This window comes from Dipodomys merriami, unplaced genomic scaffold (assembly GCF_024711535.1).
Source record: "Dipodomys merriami isolate MVZ:Mamm:240054 unplaced genomic scaffold, mDipMer1.0.p SCAF_1, whole genome shotgun sequence".
NCBI lineage: Eukaryota > Metazoa > Chordata > Mammalia > Rodentia > Heteromyidae > Dipodomys > Dipodomys merriami.
Window position 1 is genome coordinate 15,665,731 of NW_027202270.1, and position 25,141 is coordinate 15,690,871.

A 25,141-nucleotide genomic window follows, 5' to 3' on the forward strand; every position below is an offset into this window, starting at 1 on the left:
CTTGATAGTGAAGAATCAATTGAAAGGGTGCTCATAATGGGAGCTACAGATTGGCCCCTGGAAAGGCAGTTGGGATCAGTACCTGAGACCGGAATAGATGGCCACCAACAGCTGCCTCATCTCTGATTTCTGGAGTCTGATGGTGACAGGGGAGCAGCCCTTAAGGAAGGTGACAAAGCGACATCACTCTAATTTCCTGACTCACTACCTCCTCAAGGTGACTGTGTAAAAGACCAGACCCTGTGGCTGGATTGCCCAAACCCATCTCCGTGTTGTCACATGCTTAAAACATTCACGACGACTGATGTAATCCATTTGGAAAGCAATATAGACAAAGATAATGGTCCATAAGATACTTGTGTGCCTTATTGTAAGGCTATCATCATTCAAGACAGAAAACTAACCTGTTCCTTTAGGTAGATCTGTAATACTCTCTCTGAAAATGGAGAGGCGCTTACATGTCCAACAGTAGCTGATAGTACAGAGTTTGATTAGCTCTTATGAAGGAATTGAATCCAGTAAAAATTAAATGTCTGTGCAAGTTTGATGAAATGTATACCTCAGGATAATGGTTAGATGTTAAGATTACAATAAAATAAGCATGTATAGGGACGGAGAGGAAGTTTAGAAAAATAGGGATAATAGCTAACACCCATGCCCATCCCATAGTGCACTGAGACTGTTCTGGGCATTTTATAGGAGTTGATGTCTCCATACAACCATATTAGGTAAAGAAATATAGGCTCCATTTGACAGATGAGGAAACGAAGCCACAAGGAGATCCACAAGTGATATAACTTAAGTGTTTTAACTTTCCAGTCTTTACAACTACAGACATTATCATGAAAATACTAGTCATGTTAGGGAGAGTGAAACTATAGAATTTCCCCATTTTAATCGGTCCTCTCAGATCTTTAAATCAGTCGTGACTTACATGGAGCCTCCATTAGGTCTCCCGTATAGAGCTAAATGCTTTTACAAGCATCATTTCATTAGATGTTCTCAAGGATCTAATGCCACTGAGATTGCTATCTTTATTTTAGATGTTGAAAATGAGTGATGTTATCTGATCCGTTATAAAAGCCTCCAATATAAACGTTAAGACAGTAATCCTAAAAGCTTCCATAAGTTAACAAAGCAAAGCCCCCAGTGGGAAGAAAAGAGATGATACGGCAAAGATGCCTGCCTTTTACTGACTACAGTGTGACCAAATTAGGAGAAATTTTCATAGCATAAAATGAAGCAGCGAGCACATTATCTGAAAGAGACTTTTTTTTATCTCTTTGAACCTTTCAGGTCATTAAAAAGCCAAAAATGGCTTGTATCCATCAGTTTCATGTTACTGTAACAAATGCCTAAGGTAAATCAACTTATAAAGAGGAAAGGTTTTTGTTTGGCTCATGTATTTTGGAGTGTTAGTCCATGACTCTATTGTGGCAGTACAATATATTGGGACAAGAGGAGATAGGGCAGGAAGAATCCCAATAACCTGGTTGCAGAGAAATGAAAAGGAGAAAAAGGAAGAGACAAAAGTCTATATTCCCCTTCAAGGATATGTCCCCTGCCCATGACCCAAATCCTCCATCTAGGCCCCACTACTTAAAGATTTCTGCCTTTCCATATCAGCATACTAATAAACAAGTTTTTAACACAAATGTGACTTCAGGAGATGTTCTAAATCCAAACTTATAGTGGTTAATACAGTATACTAAGTACTGTACATGTGGTCATTATAAATTAACACTCTAAAACAGTTGTAGAGAACATGAACTCCAAGATCATAGAAAAGAGTCATTGAAAGATTTTTGGAAGATGTAAAATTTTAAAGCCTTTGGTCTTGAATTTAAGTAGAGAGAAGGGGAAAGAAGGAAGGGAGGGAAAGAAGGAGGTAGAAAGAAGAAGAGGACAGGAAGAGAGAGGCAGGGGAGAGAGAGAAGGAGAAAGAGACAGGGACAGATTGGACAATACAAATCAGATTTGGACCACATGCCTTAATGAGTGTTAAAATTATTGTGATACATATGTATGTATATACACACATGTATACAAATATACATATATAAACATATGTACGTGAATATTCAGATTTGTGTATATATATATATATATATATACACACACACATACATAGCAAATGTGTGTGTACATATTCATGTGTAGATACTAACCTAACTAGATTTATAAAATGCAAAGACTCTCCTGCCACAAGCAACGTCAGGACAACCAGACATTGAATACATCTCAATACACTACTAGTCCAAGGCAAGGTATTTCTCACCCATGAAATTCAACCCATTTCTACCCTAACATAGATCTGTGTCTTTCTTTACCACCAGGCACCCCCAATAAGTAGTGCTACACGTGGCATGTGGTAGGCATTCAATGCTGAACAGATACTGATATATAAGAAAGGAAAGGATCTCATGAACATCAAGAAATGATGACTAATAAGCCTGGTATGGTGCCACATGCCTGTAATCAGTCAGGCTAGTGAGTTCAAGGCCACACTTGGGACTATACTACAAGACTGGGTCTAAAAAAAAAAGATGAAATAAAACTCTGGTAGAACAACAGAACAACTGTGTAGCATGTGCATTGCCCTGGGTTTGATCTCATAGCACTGCAAAAGACAGGAAAGGAAAATGGATAAAAGAGGACAGAGAGAGAAAGTGGAGCAGAAATGTTGACCAAAGCGAAGATAACAGTCAGCTAACTTACACTGTACACACTTGTGCCAAACTGCAGTGTAGATATTCTGCACACTAAGGGTCTATTGACAACAGGGCTGGGGAGAAGGGAAGTAGTGTGAGAGGTTAGGAAGGACTCTGGACTGAAGAGGTACCATCTCTGTATTTGTACAAGCTCTGGGTACTTGAGTCTCCTAACCTCTTCAAAATTCAACCAGCATCAAAGAATCAGAGACTGGAAAGCACTCAGAATCAAAGAATATTAGAGCTGGAAAGGATTTATTTAGCCTGATCTTGATTTGCAACAAGAAAGCTGAGACTGTAGGAATTACAGACCTGCTTCTCCCAGTATAACAAGCTACTCTGGGAGAGAGCAACCTAGGAAGAGGTTTGGAACACAGTGGACTTTGACTACAGCACAGTGATGGAGCCAGAGAATGGCTGATGAGAAGATAAAGAAGTAGATCACAGGCCATGAGTCAGTGCCTCACGCCCTGGAATCCTGGTTACTCAGGAGGTTGAGCTCTAAGGACCCCAGCCCAAAGCCAGCCCAGGCAGAAAAGTTTATGAGCCTCCTATCTCCAATTAACCAACAAAAAGTTCGAGTGGAGCTGTGGCTCAAGTGGAAAAGTGCCAGGCTTGAGCAAAAATGTGTGGTGCCAAGGCCATAGGTCCCAGGACCAGCACAGAAGACAAAGTTGAGGAGGAGGGGAAGAAGAAGAAGGAGGAGAGGAGGAGGAGGAGGAAGAGGAGGAGGAAGAGCAGGGGGAGCCGGGGTAGCAGGAGAAGGTCACAGCAGAGTTAATGCCACATACACATTAGAAAAAAAGGTGGTTGATCTGGATACCTTGTACAGACAAAGCCCAGGGCAGGAAAAATATAAAATGCTAGGCAGACCTGGAATATATAAATCAGAACAATTGGGTATAATAATTCAGCTATCAACAGTTAGCCTAACGGAAAGACATTTCCTTGGAAGAAAAGGGCAATAGAAAGAAATCTTTGTTATATATTGCACTCAAACCTGGAGAAAAGATCAAAATAATCTCATTAAAGAGTAACACACTTGCTCAAGACAAACAAAAGGAATTCACAGCAGTTTAAGAAACCTGCTTAAGGAATTTCAGTTAATCCTTTTCTCTTGGTAGATTTTTTTTTCCCCAAAAAAGTAAAAAAGATTTCCTGTAAACTGATACTTGCATCATTTTGCTTAGGGCAAGAAATAGCCCCTACAAACTGCTATTTATATGAATGTTCTTTCCGTGAGCTGAAAGAACCAGTTGGTATTGTACCAAACATTTATAGTTTATCCAGTGACAAACCTCTCCAAAAACCTTAAGAGGCTGACTTCTCCTCTCATTCTTTAATAAGCAATAGTTTCTTTTAGACTAGGAGGTGATAAACAAGGTCACTTTTAACACCACAGAAACATTTACATAAACCAACAGCATCTAGAATATGCAATTAAAAAACTGAATAGCTAATGAGTCTGAAAAATGATACGCACCTCTTTCCAGAACAAATCCTACTGGATGATGAGTGATGGAGTTTTCTACGGTTGAATCTCTTTTTTAATTGAGTAAATAAGCTAAGGTGAGAATTAAAGTATACATTAAAGCATAAAAAATACAATGTGTGAGAGAGTGGGGGATGAGGTTGTTTCAGTAAAGCAGTAAGGAACTTTCTTTGGCTATTTTTTCAAGCGTGTGTATCTCCTTTGTATTTAGCATGGAATGTGTGTGTGGGGGGGTATTTGTGTGCACACATGCACACACAAGCACACTGCAGTGTTGACCTTGGGATCACCTCTGTGATAACTCTATCTCCATGCTATGCATACCCCTTCCTTAGCAGTCTTGTAAAACCAAACAACCTACTGCAGTTTGTGAGGTTGCCCTTTAGTTGTGGGGGGGGGGAGTAATCACACTCTCTTCTTGTCCTTACATTTTCATGAACATTTAGTAACTTCACTCATTTTGGCCAAGGGAGCACATGTAACAGTGTGCCTTGCCCAAACCTGTTCTTGAAGATGGTTTGCAAGTTTCTGCTTGTTTTCCCCCTCTCCACCCCGCCCCATCTCTTTGCTACTTCCATGCTGAGGAACTTCTCGGGCAAACCTGCTAAACCAGGAAGACCAAAAGAAAGAGAGTGAAAGAGATCAAGTCCATCCTAGAGCAATTGTGCAGGCCAGTGAAGTCAGCAGAGACCCTTAAACAAGTCCTGCCAGCACCAGCCAACCCACCAGTCTTGAGCTATAATAATACCTAAAGTAATATTAACAACAAGAAGAATGTGATAGCTATATTATGTTAAATATTCTAATAGCTAGGGTAAATATTTGATAATAACCATTGTTTTAGGCTTCTGAGTTTTAGGATGGATTACCACACCGAAATAAGCTATATACTAGATTTGCTCAAAAAATTGACAAATAAAGAGCTGTGAGCCTACCATTTTCAGTGATGGAGAAGACATTTCCCTGTTAGTTTTGCTGTCCCATTTATGCTTGAAAGCTAATGTGAGCTGCACCCTTCCTCTGGGTATCACAAGAATCAAATATCCACTAGATTTGTTCAGGAAAGTGACACAACTGAACACAAAGCATTATGCTGTGACAGATCAAAAAATGAGAAACAGAAAGACAGAGACAGAGTGGGAAAGAGAGAAATAATAAGATTGTAGGGTATCAGCACATGAAGAGCATTACCAGAGATGAAATCTGAGGGTTGGGATTACCATTAGACATGTTGTCATGCACACACACATACACACACAGTTTACAAGCCTCGTAGGCAATCTCTCCATATGGTCTACCAATGAACTCACTACCTGCCAAAGTCTAACTTCAACTTCACTCTTAGAACATGTCTTCACTCCCATCTACACAGTAGGTAATTGTTAATATTTTTCCCAGCCTTTGACTGATTATTTGTAGAGCCAAGGTATAACATGTATGTCCAGCTGTCAGTGACTTTTCTTTATGTACCTATCCTAGGCACAACCAACCTAGGCACTCCTTTTGTGCCCATCCAACAATTCAGAAAAAACAGTTGCCATTCAGAGCTCTCAGATTCCCAAATAGGCTAATAAAAATCATAATCCTAAAAAGTTGACATTATCAAGATTTTCAGAACTGCACATTAAAGCGGAGAGGAGAGGCAATGTGTTGCCAGTACTGCTGAAGAAAAGATCCCTGCTTTTCATTTATCCTTATGTGGTTGGGAGAGAATGGCTACCTCTTCACCCAGCAATGGCAATGAGTCTCTTGGATTTACAAGGCTTGTTTCCCTTACTTAACTAATTCTTCCTTTGACATGTAACTTTTCTTATTTTCTTAGAAGAGAGGATACACCAGTCTTCAGCAACTTAATGTGAGTATAACTAGATTGTTTCTGTTGGACAGGAAAAAGAAAACAGCTGATGGTTGAAAAATGAACATTTGGTTGATGTGGAGGAAAGGGTCCATTTGCTGGGGATGAGAGGGGACTTTTGTGTGTGAACAATGAACTCCAAACTTTCAGGGATGTCCAACTTGGCCTGTTCATGTAATGTGCACAATCCAGGGCTAAGAGGAAGGAAGCAGCAAAATCTGGGAGCTATCCATGGAATAGGTGGCACCAAGGACAGCTATTCACAGAGTCTCTGTGGCGGACCTTAGGGCTCAGGTCTTCCCAATGATAAATATGCCCAGCCATCAGAAGCTTGGAGCACCCAAAATCCTGTAGCTACCACTAGCCAAAAACCACTGCCTCTATTTAACCTACTTTCGCCCTTCAAATGCTGTGGATTTTTATGCGTGCCATGCTGTACACTAGTTGTGTATCAGAGTAAGTGGTCATTTTGTAAAACTGTATTTTTACTACAGTATACATTAGGGCCTTTCTAAAGCTGGGAACCTGATTATCCATCCTGGCTTCCTGTGCTTTTATTTCATCTATCTCATCTGCTCATCTAGAAAATGAAATGAGTGCTTTATTAAGGTGTCTTCTGGCTCAAGATCTCTGCTTTCTTTCCTGACTTTCACATTCTGGAAAGTTCTGCCACTCCCATCCATAGGTCCACCCTGGAACTCAGCACCAATGCCACATTCTTCCAGATTGTTTTAAATGTCTTTATCATAGTGGACGTACACTTTGGAAAGTGTCATCACACACTTGCTGCAATTGACCATCCTTGCAGCAAGAATTAGTTACAGAAGGATGTAGGAACTCAACTGATGGATTTAAGACACTATGCCACTGCTTCCCTTCCTATATGACTCTGGACAAACTACTTAACCTCAACTGGCCTCTCCCTCCTCCATGAAGAAATGAAATTAATGTAAGGGTTACATGAGTTATTAATATTGATGAAAACACAGTGCCTGAGATACCCTAAAAATACTCCCTGCATAGCAATTACAATGTAAGTGATCTTTCTTTCTTTTCTTATTTGGGGATGGGATGTTACTAGGGTTTGCACTCAGGACCTCACTAAGCTTGCTTACTCAGCTGGTTCTCAACCACTTGAGTCATACCTCCAGCCCTTATTTTTGCTGGTTATTTTGAAGATGAAATCTTATGAATCTATTCTGCCCAAGTGGCTTCAAACTGAAATCTTCTGGATCTCAGCCTCCTGAGTAGCCAGGACTACAGGTGTGAGCCACTATCTCCTGGTACTGGTTTCTTTCCACAGTACAGTGCGAGGTTCTATCCAAGGGTATTCTAGTAGGCTGCCTCAATGTGGATTCACTTGGTTAACCCTGTAATCTTCAGTGTTTAGCACAAAGTCTAGCATACAATCATATTACAGAGAATTGAACGTTGGTTGAGTAAACTCATAAATGCAAGTAACAATCTCCAATCTCACCTAGCTTCTTCTCTGTGTTTACAGTTAAAGTTTTCTGCCTCTTCAAGCTTACACTGAAGCTCTTTTTATTCTCAGTATCTGAAAAGAAAAAGGCCTAATGTAAATTCCTGTGATCACAAGAGAAATATTACCATTTGTGGAAGTTGCATGAATACCTTTTCTCAAAACTCCTTTCTGATGGCCTCTTAAGGAATAACCATTTGAGTAGCCAGATAGCATGACTGACACAAAAGGAAAATTCAAACGTTTATTTATGCATTGGATTTCCAGATGTGAACAAGTCTTATTTTTACCTAAATGGTATTGACAATTTATGGTTGTCTTTGGAAAAACATTTGATAATGATCCAGCTATCTAGAACCTCTTTATTTTATGCCTGTTAAAAAAAAGAAAAGAAAGTTATTACCCAGGAAAATTTCCAGACTGCCATAAAAGAAAAGCAATTGCTGCCAAAAACCATCTGCCATAAAATCTCCCCTAACAGCTTCTTACCTTTATGTATCTGTAAAGCACCCTTTTAAAAAATGAGGAGAGCCCATCAATCATTTCTTTTAAGGCTAATTGCAAATGCTTAGTACAGAAATTAAATATTATAAAATATAAAATAAGGTGTGTGGCATACTAGAGGTAAGTGTGAGTGTCTCCCAGCCAGGCATTCAAACATCAGCAGTGTTACCGATGTGTTATGGGACTCTCAATAATTCCCCCTTGACCCACTTGCCTCTCAGCACCCACATCTGCTAAATCAGCAAGACAGGGCGCAGTCCCACTTGCCTTGAAGAGCCCTTACGAGAATCGATGAGATAAATGGTGTGCGAGCACATGGAAACACTAAATGTGATTGGAAAGGAAAAGACATAACCTTTTGCTAAAGAGAGTAAACAAAACAGAGAAACCCAATGTTGTTCCATGTTTGAACAACATCCAAGGCTGTAAGGCAGGTAATGATTACAATGAACATACAGTACAAGAAGGGACTTGGCCTCTAGGTCAGTGGTCACTAAATCCAACTAAGCCTCTGATTCTTGAAAATCCTATTAGTAAACAATGGAGTTATAAACCCTACTGTAAGCATACTGAGTCAGAATTTTCACAGAAACATGGTCATTGGACCTGGGAGTCTATACTTCAAGAAACATCTCAGGAAATTCTAATGAGTGAGGAGATTCTAATGAGGAGGAAATTCTGGGTCGGATGATTTTTAAAGTCCTGTGTAACAGGAGAAAACCAATTGTCTGTGTGATCATCTTCATTAATGTATGCAACCAGAACTAATGATTTCTCTGTCCAATTCCACTCTGCATTATTCCTCTCCCACTCCTACCTAGACCTGTCAATCAGAAGGTATACATAATACATCATCACTGGCACCAGCATCACCTCATTCCACCACCGCAGGAATGAAAACAATGACACAAAGGGGCATATTTTCTCCATGATTTAAAATACTTTCGTGGACACTGAAACGTATCCCTTAGTTCTTTGCCTCACTCTCTCCTTCCTTCCCTTTATCCTTTAACTTTACTAGGTGCCAGGATCTGTGCTAAACTCTAAGGGTATCATGCTGGGCCTGGTAGGACCAAACCAGAATGATGACCTTACAAACAACGCCATAAGCCAAGACAGGTTTTCAGCTACAGAGCTCATAATAGAATAGAGGAATCTTACCTGGACAGGAAAAGTTCCCATGAGATAAAAAGAATAGAAAGAATTGACCAGAAAGGTCAGTTAGCTGACCAAGTAAGTTAACCGACTGTTTTCTCTGGATAGAGAAATGGTTTAGATTGAAATCCTATTGGACTAAAGCCAGAATGTCATCCCAGAGAAGGAGGGAGGAATAAATGATATGGGGTGGCACCCAAGAGGCAGATCAAAGCCTTAACACTTTAGACTTTATCACACAAGCCATGGGAAAGTATCAAAGGGTGTTATGCAACACAGACAGGAGAATTAGCCAGAGCACTGGGCTATAGGGTGGGAACCCAGAGAGGTTTTGGATTATGAAGTCAGTCATATGTTGAGTTGATTGAAGCGGCTGTAAGGATGGGGGAAGGTGGGCCGTCTTGATGTATGTAACTAATAAGGGATGCATTAGATATTTTATTAAGGGACAAAATAGCTTCAATATACCCTATTTAGCAGGAAAGCGGGGCATTGGCTGGGGGTAGGAAAGAGGTGCCCTGGCAGTAGGAAGTTTGATACATCATGATGTAATCTGACAATTTTTGCATTGTGACTTTAAATTCATGCTTTTTCATTATTAGTATTGTTACTATTACTATTATTATTAATTATATTATCTTTATGTAGTTGTATAAAGGAGTTGCCGTTCCACAAAGCAGTTTATGAATACTGTGCATCTTGATCAGTGTCACCCCTTTCTACATTCTCACCCATCCCTCCTTCAAATCCACAACTGAATTCAAATAAAGAAGTGCAAACTCAAAGCCATTGGCAACTTGTTTAATGTAGATCTCAGGTTCCTTTGATTACGGAACAAAGATTAGATTACTCTCTGTGCCTATCACCAAAGAATCAGTGTGAGTGAGAATCAAGATGGAGAAATACCAAGGTCAGATTCAAAACCAGGCTAAAACAAGACTCAGCAAAACTGTTGGGGGGGGGGGCAAGAAAAGATAGGTTCAATGGCTCTTAGGGACCTAGTGAAACTTCTTGCTGTAGTACTCTTGTACATAAAGATTATGCAAAGAAGGTAGCCAAAGGCTGTACTTTAGAACTGGAAGCAATTGGCCCTTCCCCATTTCCCCAGTCTGAGTCCATCAACACTGTGTCCAGAACAAAAGCAAGTTAACCAGATCTTGCTAACACTTCTTCATGACACTTCCCACACCCTGTCCCTCTTCCACTGGGAGGGCCTCTCACACCTACTTTCCCAGATGTGCTCCCCACGCTGATGAAGCACAGCTGGATGCCCCAAGTCCCCACCCCCACTCGATGCAAACCTTGGGCTGTGCAGACACTTGCATAAATAGAAGCCAGGGGCTTCCCTGGGCTTGCATGATGCTTCCCCTTCAGCCAAAAAGATGGGTGCAGACGAAGGAATTAGAGACCCCATGTGACCTGTAGAACAACTGCCTCTCCTATGGATTGATATCATGGCTGCTACAAGATTCATTGTATTTTTCCTGGAACAAAGCTGGAAATCACTCAAAGGGTAATAAATGCTGAAATCTGTCTATGCTCTGCCAAAATTTCAGACAAAAAGCCAATAAGGCAATTTTTACCTTACGTGCTTGAATGGATTTTTTTCCCCTTTTAAACAGATCTATGCAGAATGCATTGGACTAGATCAGCCCAGGAGCATGAAAGAGACTGTTCATTTTGGTTTGAAGAGTAAATTCTCCTAGATCAATTGTACTTCAAGTCACCCAAGAGACACCACAGCCTGCATCTCATTGACAAATCACATGAAGAAGGAACAGCTTACCCGGTGTGTGGACAACTCTGAGGTTTCCTAACACCACATCATCTTAGAAAATGCAAAGATTGCACTTACAGGACAAAGGAACCCATGAGCCCTGTTAACATAGGTTAAGATGAGTATGGTAACACACATCTAAAATCCCAGCACTCAAGGATTACGGCAGGAAGATCTTGAGTTCTAGCCCAGCTTGTGATACCTATCAAGAACCTGCCTCAAAAAAATAGAATGAAATAAAATAAAAATGTAGTACCAGTGGTTCAAGCCTATAATCTTAGCAACACTGCAGACTTGAACCTAAGGATAGTGATTCAAAGCCAGACTGGGCGGGGAAGTCCATAAAACTACAAGTAACCAGCAAAAATCCAGAAAGGGAGGTATGGCTCAAATGGTAGAGGGCCAACCTAGAAGAAAGTAGCTGAAGCACGATGCCTAGGCACTGAGATCAAGCCCCAGGATTAGCACCAAAAAACACAAAACAACAAAACACTTTCAAATGTTGATACCACAAAACCTCATCCTAGAACAGTAACTCCCCTAGTGTTAAATAAATGGTGATAATAATCTGAATCTTATTGGTCCACAAAAATTTGTATATTATAGTTTTCTTTTTCTTTTCTTTGGGTGTGTGTGTGTGTGTGTGTGTGTGTGTGTGTGTGTGTGTGTGTGTGTGTGTGTGTGTGTGTGTGTGTGTGTGTGTGTGTGTGTGTGTGTGTGTGTGTGTGTGTGTGTGTGTGTGCGCGCGCGCGCTGGTACTAGGGTTTGGAGTCAGGGTCTGTGCACCTTTCCTGAGTTTTTCTGCTCAAGGTTGGCTCTCTGCCACTTGAGCCACAGTCCCACTTCTGGCTCTTTGGTGGTTAATTGAAGACAAGAATCTCACAGACTGCCCTGCCTATGCTGACTTCAAACCTCAATTTTTACATATCAGTCTCCTATGTACCAAGGATTACAGGTGTGAGCCACTGGAGTCTGGTTATAAGGAGTGTTCATACACTGCATTTATCTTCTAAACTAACCTGCAAGTTGAGTATTATTATTAATCTTACTTTTCTGCTGAGGACACTAAGGAAACATCACATGATTTAAACTTGCTTACAGAAATGCACTCGAAGGAATGGTCAGACGTGTATATCAAAGATGGCTCAACATACAAGTAGTTCTTAGATTACATGAAGCTAAGGGTTTAGCAAAAAATGGGATGACAGACTCAAAGTCGAACAATTTTAACAAGATTTTACAAGGAACAATTTATGAACGTGAGTGACAGGTTTAACCACAGTATAACCCCTGTTTTCGATGTTGGTATAATTTGGGGAGGGGAAGAGAAAAAACAAATTGTTTAAATAGGAATACAGATGGACCCACTGCAACAATGAGAGGTACTAGACATTATGTGGAAAAACGAACTTTACAACTTTGGTGCTGGGCGAGGTGTGGGGGGGAGGTGGTGAGGAGGGGTGGGACGGGATGGTAAGGGGAAACAAAGGAGAAGGAACAATGCTTGATAAGAAATGTACTCATTACCTTGCCCATGTAATTGTAACCCTCTGTACAGTATTTTCACAATTTAAAAATAAAAGCAAAGTTGAAAAAAAAAGTTCACAGAAGGCAGACTGATAGTCCAAGACTAGTAATTTGGCTGTTATGTTCCTAGACTTGAAAGAATGGAAGAGTTAGTAAACACCAGAACCTGGAGAGAAAGAGCCAGAAGACAAGGAAAACCTTAAGAAGATCCAAACAGGCACTGGGCTATGAAAATAGATAAAGCACTTGACAAGATCCAACACCCCTTTATGGTGAAGGTTCTGGAAAAATTAGGAATCCATGGAACATTCCTCAATACAATAAAGGCTGTATATGACAAACCTACAGCCAGCATTATACCTAATGGTGAAAAACTAAAGCCATTTCCTATTAACTCAGGAACAAGACAAGGATGTCCACTCTCTCCACTTCTCTTCAATCTAGTATTAGAGTGCCTAGCTCTAGCAATAAGACAAGATGCAAACATAAAAGGGATCAAATAGGGAAAGATGAAGTAAAACTCTCCCTCTTTGCAGATGACATGATCTTGTATTTAAAGAAGCCCACAGACTCCATTCCCAAATTACTCAAGCTGATTCAAAACTTTGGCAAAGTAGCAGGGTATAAAATTAACCCTCAAAAATCAATGGCTTTTCTGTATGCCAACAATGAGAAAAGTGTGGCTGAAATCAGGAAAGCAACTCCATGTGTAATAGCCCCACATAAAATAAAATACCTAGGAATTAACTTAACCAAAGAAGTGAAGGACCTCTATGATGAAAACTTTAAAAACCTGAAAAAGGAACCCAAAACAGAACTTAGAAAGTGGCAAAAAACTCCCATGCTCCTGGATCCGAAGGATCAACATCGTGAAAATGGCAATACATCCCAAGGCTATCTCCAAATTCAATATGATACCTATCAATATTCCAACCTCATTCTTCAAGGAAATAGAAGAGGCAATCCAAAAATTCATATGGAACAATAAAAGACCCTAAACAGCAAAAACGATTCTTAACAAAAGAACAGTGCTGGAGGAATATCAATACCAAAGTGCAAACTCTACTACGAAGCCATAGTAATCAAAACAGCTTGGTACTGGCACAAGAACAGACCTCAGGACCAATGGAATAGAATTGAAAACCCAGAAATGAACCTAAAGACCTATAGCCATCTAATCTTCAATAAGGGAGCTAAAAAAAGAGAATGGAAGAAAGACAGCCTCTTCAGTAAATCCTGCTGGCAAAATTGGTTAGGTACTTGTAGAAAACTAAAGCTAGATCCTTATACATCACCCTGCACCAGAATCAACTCCAAATGGATCAAAGACCTCGGAGTCAAAGCAGACACTCTGAAAACATTACAGGATGGAATAAGGGAAACCCTGGGTCTCCTTGGCACAGGCTGAAATTTTCTTAATAGAGACCCAGAATCACAACAAATCAAAGAAAGGTTGGACAAATGAGATTGCATGAAATTTCAGAGCTTCTGCATGGCAAAGGACATAGCTAGCAAGATCAATAGAAAGCCCACGGATTGGGAGATCTTCACTAGCCATACAACGGATGAGGGTATCATATCTAAAATACACCTGGAACTCAAAAATTTAAATCCCCCAACAACAAATCTTCAAAGAAACAACTGCCCAATAAATAAGTGGGCTAAATACTTAAAGAGAAACTTCTGTGAAGAGGAAAGAAGGATGGCCAATAGACACATGAAGAAATGCTCAACCTCTTTAGCCATAAAAGAAATACAATTCAAAACAACATTGAGATACCACCTCACTCCAGTTAGAATGGCTATAATCAAGAACTCTAATAACAACAGATGCTGAAGGGGATGTGGACAGAAGGGAACCTTACTGCATTGTTGGTGGGAGTGTAAACTTGTTCAACCACTTTGGAAAGTAGTATTGAGGTTCCTCAAAAGACTTCACATAGAGCTCCCCTATGACCCAGCAATCCCACTTTTGGGCATTTACCCAAATGATCACAAAAAGACCATACTAAAGCTACCAGCACAACTATGTTTATTGCAGCATTATTTACCATAGCTAAGATATGGAACCAACCCAGATGGCCCTCAGTAAATGAATGGATCAAGAAAATGTGGTATATATACACAATGGACTTCTATTCCTCCATCAGAAAGAATAACATTGCCCCATTTGTTGGAAAGACTTGGAAAAAATTATATTAAGTGAAGTAAGCCAGGCCCAAAGAAACACAGGTTCCATGGTTTCCCTTATTTGCAAAAACTAGTATATGTCTGAGACAAGCAGAAAAGATCAGATAAGTTGATGTTAGGTGAAATGAACCCCAAGATAAGGATTCAAATTTTTATTTCTTTCATGCAATTGTTTCTATTTATAAGATTATTTCTTTGTTACTTTTTATGTCCCTCCCCCATGGTATAAACCCTGCTTTCACTGTATTTGATGTTGGTATACTTTGTGGAGAGGAAGGGAAAAAACAAATCGTTTAAATAGGGGTACAGGTGGACCCATTGCAACAATGAGATGTGCAAGTCATTATGTCGAAAAACAAACATTACAACTTTGGGGAGGTTGCGGGGGGGGGGGTGAGTTGGGAAGGGGAAACAAAGGAGGAGGCAACAATGCTTGATGAGAAATGTACTCATTATCTTGCCCATCTATTTGTAACCCCTCTGTATGGTATTTTCACAATAAAAAGAAAAAAGAAAAAAAAGAAAGCCCACAGATTGGGAGAAAAACAAAGAAAATAGATAAACCAATTCCTTAGGACCCTGTATAAGTCATCTTTCTGTTACTATAACAAATACCTAAGGTGATCAATTTGTAAAGGGAAGTGGTTCACAGTTTGCAAGGTTTCAGTCCATGATAAAAATGCCCCATGGTTTTAGACCTATAGAGAGGCAGCACATTATGGCAGAAACACATGCTAGGACAAACTCCTCATCTGAAAGCAAAGGTGAGGAGAGGAAAAGACTAAGATCTCACAGTTCCCTTCAAGGTCATGCCCCAATGACCTAAAGACCCCCCACGAGTTGCTACCCTGAAAAGATTCCACCACCTCCAAGATAGCCATCCTGGGGACCAAGCCTTTATGTCACATCCAGAGAAAACTGACCAAAACCAGGAAACAGAAAAACAAAATGGCTAGGAAGTTGGCTCAGTGGTAGAGTGCTTGCCTTGCATGCATAAGGCCCTGGGTTCAACTACTCAGCACCACATAAGCAGAAAAAAAGCTGGAAGTGGCACTGTGGCTCAAGTGGTAGGGCGCTAGCCTTGAGCAGAAGAGCTGAGAGACAGCGCCCAGGCCCAGAGTTTAGCCCCCACAACTGACCCCCCCCAAAAAAAAAAACAGAAAAAAGAAAAACAAAATAGCTGTAGAGGCGAAATATATAGTTGATTCTTTTTGGAGCAGAAAGCAGGAAAGGAACAGTAAATGATATGGAAGAGCAAATGGCAGATAATGAACCCAGCTATTGTCAGTGTGTTGGCCATTTTCCTTGTCATGGTTCTGTACTTTTAGGTGCTATGGCCTACAGAAATAACCTCTCCTGAACCATCAGGATTTCGAAGAACTACAGTCCCGCAGACATTTCTGAAGTGCTTCTTAGGCATCCTGAGCTATGAATAAAGCTCCAGACACACCAAGAGGTATAAAACAGTAAGTCTTGGCTGTGTGTTCCTTTCATAAAATCCACCGAAAGAAGTTTGCTGAGTTCCATGTTACACGGAAAGATTTATTGAGTGCTGACTACATGAAGGCACTAAGCTACATGCTTTTATACTCATCTCATTTCATCCTCCCAGCCTTCTGGGGCAAGCCTATTACTATTCCGGTCTTAAACACAAAGACATCAAGTACCAGAGAATTTAAGGAACTTGCCCCAAGATCAAACAGCTAAGTAAGTGCCAGACTTGGATGTGAATGCAGATTTGTCTGACCACAAAATTTAGGCTCTTGGTGCTTAATAATTCGATAGAAAGCCAGGCCACACTTAGTTGAGGAAGTTACAGCATAATAAATCAGCAGTATTAGTACTTAATAATGGTGTCTCCCACCATTGTCCATTGCAAGGACATTGTTCTCCTGGGTAGCTGCTTTCCTCATGTGACAGGTGTCCCTCCTCAATGTGATACTGCAAGCATGCTCTGCACCGATGTAAGAGAAGGTCACAGATATTGGAACACATTCACAGGTTTTGTTCTTCCTGTGCCTTCCATCCTCAGGTTCATCTGTGGAAAGCAGAAGGATTGGAGATTCCTAGAATGGCCCAGCAATGGATTTAGATGAGCCTCCACTCAAACACTCTATTCTTCTCTTCACACAATTAGAGAATAACCCCCAACAGGAAGCAGTCTCCAGTTGTCATGGCCAGCAGGGAATGAAAACTATTGATAGCAAAGTGTGATGGTTTACTCCTATAATCCCAGCCTCCCAAGAATGATGAGACAGACAAATCAAGAATTCAGGGCAAGTGAGGCTGTACAGCAAGACCCAAACAAAACTAAAAGAGACAAAAAAACTTCTCAAAAGAGCTCAAGGCCCTAAGATCCCAGTTTTGTCTTTCAGCATTTCAAGAATTAACTAGTGATGTGTTTTTTTCTGTCCTTAGTATGTCTCCCCTGGAGAATGATAGCTGGGCTGGGTCCCAATCTCACCGCTTCTGCTCCAAGTTCATAACCAGAGTTTCTTCTTCTCCCTGCCAGGGCTGTTGTACATTAAGATTCCATTTCACAGTAGGGCGAGAGGAGAAGATGTATCTTAATTTACCTGGTGTTCTGCCTACCTGGCTTATTTAGATTTTCAGCATGCTGTGAAGGAATTGGGTTTTCTTAATGATTAGTTCAAGACTTAACCTGTTGCTGTCACTTGAATGTATTCTAACCCCGGTTAAAATTCAGGGACCACATTTAGCTAGACAGCCTGAGGTTAGGGGATCCTCTCTGGCCCTCTGTCATTATTTAGTTCTCTGCCCAGCAAAGTCAAGGAAATAGGGCTTGTAATGAGACTAAGTCTGAACTTAGCAAATGTCACTCCTGGAATTCCAACTCCTGGTTTTAATGCTTTTTGGCACAAGTGAGGATCCATATTTCTAGCCTGACACCCAGGCTTTGCAGCTCCTACAGTTTCCAGAAGCTTGCTTGTACTCTGCGGCCTACCTTTTACAAATTATTGGAAATTAATTTGACTTGGTTCAGCATTATCTGACAATTGCACTGACCCCCCCATGAACCTTTCTGGCTAATTTACATCCCCGCCATGTGGCTTAATGTCTCCAATGCTGGCTTATATTATTCTAAGCTCTTGCCAATTATAATTTTTTAATACAGCCTGAAAATCTCATGTTGTTACTTAGCAACAAAGGTCATTCCAACAAATAATATCTTTTTGAGCCTATTGATACCCCAGGTTCTTTTTCATGGGGATTGAGAGTTAAAACAGACATTTTTCCCAGCTACTACTCCTTCTGAACTATTGACAGCACACGTTAGCTGCAGCCATGAGCAAGCTCAGCAAAGCTGCATGTTAAGCCCTTCTTTCTTCACTGTAGTGTCCCTAGGAAATGATTAAGTAGGATGGCCTAAACTTCCCTCATCCTATCCCCTCCTCCTTAGTGTCCTGATATCTGAGGGCCACAACAGAAAAGCTAGTTCATGTGCAGATCCAATGTGCAGATTCAGAAACATCAAGCTTCAGTCACAGGGACTTTCTATGACAGAAGCCAAGGGCTACACATCACTAATCCCATAGCGAGTCATGATGCTTTGTTGGTTCCTTACAGACTCTTGTTTCTCTTGAGAAATGGCCTCAGCTGCAGGCAGGTTGCCTGAGGATACTTTCAGTGGATAACCCCAAAAGTGATCAAGCTAGAACTCAGATTTAAACCCCAGGGGTATCACCCTCTCGGTGTCTCCTAAACTCCTAGTACTCATTGCCATTTCTTCTCAGCTGAGTGAAAGTCCCCCTTCTTCCTAAACAATGAGAAGCCACTGCTAGTTAGAAACTTCCCAAGTGTTCTATGGACCATCACTCAAAGATCAGGAATGTCTTCCCAAAGCCTGATAGACTTTCTATTCACAGTGCCCATCTCAGATTATCCTGAGTTCAGCCTAAAAAAAAAGATTCCCAGCTTATTCTTCCCCTTGGAAGCCTCCATCCCTGCACAGACTTTTATTTTCTTTGAGCAGGGGCTGATGCATTGCGGCTTCATAGGAGCTAATACAGAGGAAGTGGTCTCACGCCATCAGTCCATGCTCTGTGTTCTACCAACACCAAGACCAATAGTATTCATTCCACTTAATTCATGGCTAAGGGTTTTGTCAAACACATTTAACTATTTAGTCAGAAGTCACAGGCACCACTGTTATTCTCATCTTGCAGATGAGGAATGAAGACAGAGATTTCTGCATTGTTTGTTTAACACACATCAGAGGCAAGATTTGTAAACACAGATTCTGACTCAATAAATCCACACTCCTCACCAATTCCTTTAGCTTCTCTTATACTGTGAGGTTATTCTCCACTGAGGGTGGACATGTTTTAAGGACAGTGGAATCAGATCAGGCTAGAAAACCTTCAATAGTCTTGAGTTCCATAGCCAAGCTATGATCTTTCCATCTGGCTATCCAAGATGTATCTCAACAAAGAGGGCCAGGTGAATTTCTCCCTCACTGGACAGTTTTGCTGTAGTTGTAAAGATTGGGCTTCATTGCACACTGCCAATTTGCCAGGCACTGTGCTAGGCCCCAGAAAAAAAAAATGGGACACATAAGATAGTCTAGTTAGGATTTAAATCTATGTACTCTGGTCATAAAACATCCCTGCAGGGAAAAAATGTCTAACTGAGCAGGATTTAGCACCATGGAACTTAGCTTCCCTCTAATTATCATTTCATTTCCTTCTTGGGGACTAGAAGAAAATGCAGCTATCACACATGTTGGTTTCTTTCCAGATCTCCACTTTTCCTATCTAGATAGAAGGTCAGTGATCTATGGAGAAAGGACCCAAGTTGTATTCATTTCAAGGAACCCCAGAAGGCCCTTCTCAAATTCATCCTCAGCACTGAACCATCAGCCTCTGCTTGGCCGATAATGCTGGTGTGCCTGGAGGTCTGAAGGCACTGATGCCAGGCCAGAAGGCACCATTGTGCAGGGGAATTTTCCTCCATTATTTCATTTGAATTAGAAAATCATTTGAGATGCTGTCCCTCAGCCAACATGGCCTGGGGCCTCTAAAATGACAGCTGTTAGAATCTGCTGACCATCTTAGGGCTTGTGCCACATGTCACTCAGAATCTCAGGGTAGAGCCCCACCAGCCTCTAGCTCACCCTCTGGCAGGAAATTGCTTCCTACACTCATCCATGGACAAAAGCCAGCCGCACCATCAGGAATGATAAAGGGGCCAAAAGGCAAGCAGCCATCCTCTCAGATCAAATTCCCTTCTCCGCTTCTTCCCCTTGCTGCGCCCGCTCCTGACCCTGTTAGATTACTATGTCCTATTTAACTTGATTTCTACATTGTGTACCATGCCTCAGTTTGTATTCTTAATATTTCTCCTGGCCCACTAGCATATGAGACGTATCTTAACACCAAGTCTCCATGTTCTCAGTTCGTTCAGTCTTTCATTCATTCATTCACCAAATAGTTGTTGGGAGCTATTAGATGACTGAGTGTGCAATAAGTTGTTGGGCTGGGAAGGTGGCTTGCATGCATGAGCCCCTGGGTTCGATTCTTCAGCACCAGCTAAGCAGGAAAAAAAAAGCCAAAAATGGCACTGTGGCTCAAGTGGTAGAGCGCTTGCCTTGAGCTGAAGGCTGAGGGACAGCGCCCAGGCCCAGAGTTCAGGCCCCATGACCAACAAAAAAGAAAAAAAAAAAAAGAAAGAAACCACCACCATCTTAGGTGAGGAAGTACAGGGCAAATAAATGAGGCAGATATGTAAAGCATTATAATACATGCAATGAGTTTCTTCAAAGTTTAGAAATAGTACAGACGGAGGTGAGGCAGGCTAGGGTAGAATCAGGACAACTACACAGAGCAAGAAGAGAAAGGGTAGTGAATTGTTGTAATCAAAGTTCAGGATGTGAAGTGGGAAGCACAAAGCAACATAAAGACAGACAACAAGAGGAGTGCAAAGTGTGGCCTACCAGGGACTTTACTTAGCAAAATCAATACTTTACAACTTCTAACATTTACAGTGGACCAGGTCCTGAATTGCACTGTATCTGTAATTACATCTTCTGGGCCTTATCCCCATGAGCAGAGTGTTAGCTATTTGGGGGAAAAAAGGATTTTTCCTAAAAAAAATTAAAATAGAACTACCATCTAATCCAAGATTCCCACCTGCCTAAGAAACTGAAATCCGAATGTTGAAGACCTGTATCTGTTCTCTTAGCATCTATCCCTTTGCCCAAACAAACATCAGCAGAACTCTTAATTTGCAGCACCGCCTTGAGAATATCCTGACATCAAGAGTGCAATCCCATTTCTAATCTTTTTCTCTTTGCCTTCCAGCTTTTATTGAACGTTTCCTATCTGATATAGACATAGCTTCCCCCATAGACAGGTCACTTTCCTGATCCTTGATTCAGCAATACAAGCTTTCATTTCCTTTCCCATTTGTAATATTCTGTTCCAAGCAGTATTTTCTCTTCCAAATCTGTTATAAGAGAAAATTATGACATTTCACTGAACACAAAGTCAAACATCTATATGAACACATAGATAACGTGTAGTACAAGCACGAATGGGTTCCATATGTTTTTTTGAAAGAATAAGATCCTACCAGAACAAAAGGGCATCCAATATTAATCAGACGCATGAATTTTACTTAACAGTCTGCCAGTGGCTTTGATTTCTGAGAAAATTAACATTTTAGTCTATGTAAATAATCTTTGTCTTTGAAAGAAACAGAAGGGGAATGATTTTTTTCCCCTTGCAACAGAATTTTCTCCTTCTGGTTTCTATGTACCAGCTAAGGTCAAGGGAAAAATCTTCTACTGCCTGGCAATATTCACCTTGAGTCAACCTTGGCTAATATCTGAAACAGCTGACAAAGTTATGCTTTGAATCTCCAAGTTTTACTCTATACCTAAAGGAAATCAGACATTATTTCTCACAATGCAACATAGCGTCCACATTCATTTTAAGTAAGGCACAGAAGAACAGCCACCACACAGTTATAACGGCAGGTGAACCTTTCCTGCCAAGCCCCAGGAAACCCACATACACTGAGCTTTTATTTGATCTGCTGCAGCATTATGTAATCATGTTGTCTTTTACCTCATGTTAATGTATGTGATGCACTTTCCAATAGGAGCCTCCACCCTCTGAGATAAGGTGAAAAAACACTTTGAAGGTTCTTTGGAACCAACCTAATGCAGCATAATAATGTCCACTGTGATCTTTAGAAGAGTATAAGGACCAAAGGACTGGTCTTTGCCATCCACTTTCTCTAGCACACAGACTGCAGAACAAAATCAAAATCATTTGCTTCTAAGTAATCACGGGTGCTCATAATGCATCATTGGGGGAAGCAAAATTTCAGTGGTAAGTCTCTCAGTGTTCTGTTGTTGCTCTGCACTGTTAGTTTATTTGATAAAACTATGTCTAGGTCTCTAGCAGATATTTCGTGAGCAGTCTTCTGACGTACCATTTAGTTTTTGCCAGAGGAATTGCTTCAACTGACTTGGGCTTCCTTGTGGGATTTCACAATGTGGCTTCAATCACAGCCTTCCTCAGCTACGGGCAGCTATGGGAAATGGGTAAGTGCAGGTGAATTCTGATGCCTGGCCAGGCTGCTGTAATATTGTGAAGTATGAAAACAGCGATCCTCTTTCAGTGACCCTGAACTTCATTCATTTGAAAGTGATGCCATTAATCCAAGAAAGACAAATTAGCTATTCAAAGTCAGGGAAGAAGTGACTAAGTGAGCCACTGAGGAATATCCAATTAGGGATTACTCTGAAGTTGGGTAGAGAATGAAGGAGATCTCTGGGTGCTGACAAGGAAAAATTTCCAAAACACACTGTCCACTGAAAATGAAAAAAGACCAACAGAACCAAAACTGAAGAGCTGTGCTCTCAGATATAAAGGCAAATTCCAGTTGGGAAAATGGTCTATAAATTGCTCTATGTTTATGGATACATAACCATGAACACATGTGTGTAGCATACATGTTTAGTTATACAAGTGAAAGTGTACTTCCTCACCATACTGATGGAGCTGAGATTATAACAGAAAAGGGCTTATGACTGAGATAATTCAGGAGATAATTTTATTTTCTTCATCTAGTGTTCCTTAACACTCCAGAATTTTTTTTACAATGAAAATACATTAAGTATTACATGCATAACTTGAAAATAAAGACACTAACTTGATTCGCTTATTTCTTGAGTTAAGATTCATTAAGTGTCATAACACAAAGTTACTTCCTCCTTCCATATTCCTTCCTCCTGATATTTCTTCCTCTTTTCTCTCTTGCTCGTGTGACACTGCTCTTCAGGGATGTGATGTTACAAGGTGAACATTTGCTTTCCCTGCCTCTTTTATTGGTCCAAAGAGCCAGATGATGGCCTGTATGACTTGAGAAGGTGGGGCCACCTCTAACTCCTGCCTTAAAGGATTAAGCTCCCAGGAGCTGTAACAGCTACTTTGCCAATCTTAGGTGAGGAAGAGGCCAAGAGAATTGCAGAAAGGCCTGCTCACGTGTTGTTTACCCACTAACCCAGTATTAGCAGCTGCCTCCAAATTCCTGCTTTATTAAGAAATATAAATATCTATTAGTTTAACCTGCTGTTGGTCATGGATTTTTTTTTTCACTAACAATTAAATGCATTCCCAATGAACACAAATGCCTATCGTCATATGCCAGGTAAAGCCAGCTATAAACATTAGTTTTTACAAGAGAGAAGAGGAGCTATTGTAGTATAAAATGCCTATTACAGAAGAAGGACATTCAAAATATAAATGACAGGAATAAAGAGCCAGGGACCAGTGGTCTTATGCCTGCAATTCTAGCCAGTCAGGAATCCATGATCTGGAGAACTGTGGCTCAAAGCCAGCCTGGGCAGAAAAATCTGCAAGACTTTCATCTTTGAAAATAACCAGTAAAAAGCCAACCTGGTAGCATGGTTCAAGTGGTAGAGTGCCAGCTGAACAAGCAAGCATTAGGCTCTGAGATGAACCCCTGAAAGGCTGAGGATAAAATTAGAAGGCTGTAATTCTTCATAAAGGTGTTGAGTCAATTACATAAAATTCTGTGTCTCAAAGTAGTCTGCAAATAGTAACAGGATACCACAATATGAATTGTTTTTTTTTACATATGTAGTCAGCATGTGTTATAGTTATTGACTAAATGTCACACTCTGTCAGATCACTCTGTCAACCTACCACATTCATAACTAGTGGTCTCAGAAAAATTACATAATTTCCCTCCACCCCAGTTTTCTTTTTTGGGGGGGGGGGGGGTCCAGTCGTGGGGCCTGAACTCTGGGCCTGGGCGCTGTCCCTCAGCTCTTCAGCTCAAGGCTAGGGCTCTACCACTTGAGCCACAGTGCCACTTCCAGCTTCTTTCTTTTTGCTTATGTGGTATTGAGGAATTGAACCCAGGGCCTCAGGCATGCAAGGCAAGCGCTCTACCACTGAGCCACCTTCCCAGCCCCCTCTACCCCAGTTTTCTAATCTGTACAATTGGAACCTTAATAATTTTCTCCACAAGACCATGGTTAGGATTAAATAAAATAACATACTAGAAGGCTTAATCCAGGGCCTGGCACATGGTGAGCCTCAGAATCAGTGCTTGTCATCGGAAGATTCCTCAAAGGTCAACGATATGTCCAAATGTACCCCTACTGCTTCCCCAGTAGGTGAGACTTTTTGTTTTTTTTAAAGGAAGTCTAGCATAGTTGCTGTCTGACATACAATCTCAGAGATTATTGTTGTGAAAGGAATGTAGCCTTCACCTGAAGAAGGCAAAATCTTCATATTGCAGAAATATTTATAGGGTAGCTATGACAGGCAAGCAAGGCACTAAAGAGAGGAGGGGAATGTAAAAGAGTGTTGAAGACATACTCTGTGCTGGCGGGGGGGGGGGGGCGTGAAGGGGGAGGGAGCCAAACTGGAAGAGAAAAGACACAAATGCACAGAGAGTGAAAGCATACACAAGAGATAAATAACAGTTCAATGCTACACAGAAAATATCACAAGCCAGTGCATGATTAATTACCAAACCACAATACAGAGAAGGATGAGAGCCATCCGAACTCAACAGATGTCACAGGGAGAAATGATCCAAACTGCTTCATGCGACGAAAGGGAATCTACACTCAGGATGGGATGGCTTTAAACAAGCAGAAAGGTACTTCCAAAAGGAGGGCAAGGCATGAGCCAGACATGTAAGCAAGAAGCCCCTGGGCACATCTGGGGGCCATGCGGACGGGAGGGGACGTGCCCATGGCAAAGGGAGTATGTCATGCAGTCAACCGGAAGAATGGCGGCATTGCTCAGAGTCTGAACATGGAAGACTGGAGGCAGATCCAGAAGTTTGAAACCCATGCTTTCTCACTAGGTTTTACAACCAAGAGAAGAAGAAAAAAGAGTGCAAAAACTTAAGATCTTGAAATCAAATTTGTGAAAAAACAGAG

At 41.0% G+C, this 25,141-nt stretch overlaps 1 long non-coding RNA gene across 3 annotated transcripts in view; it reads right to left on the bottom strand.

Annotated features, from left to right (window-relative positions):
* Positions 1-25,141, bottom strand: part of LOC138829122 (uncharacterized) — a 165,480-nt gene that overhangs the window by 100,068 nt on the left and 40,271 nt on the right. For all 3 annotated transcript variants that reach the window (XR_011372504.1, XR_011372498.1, XR_011372494.1), the window contains exon 2: positions 7,536-7,613. This is a non-coding gene — a long non-coding RNA (uncharacterized lncRNA). The remainder of the gene's footprint in view (positions 1-7,535; positions 7,614-25,141) is intronic.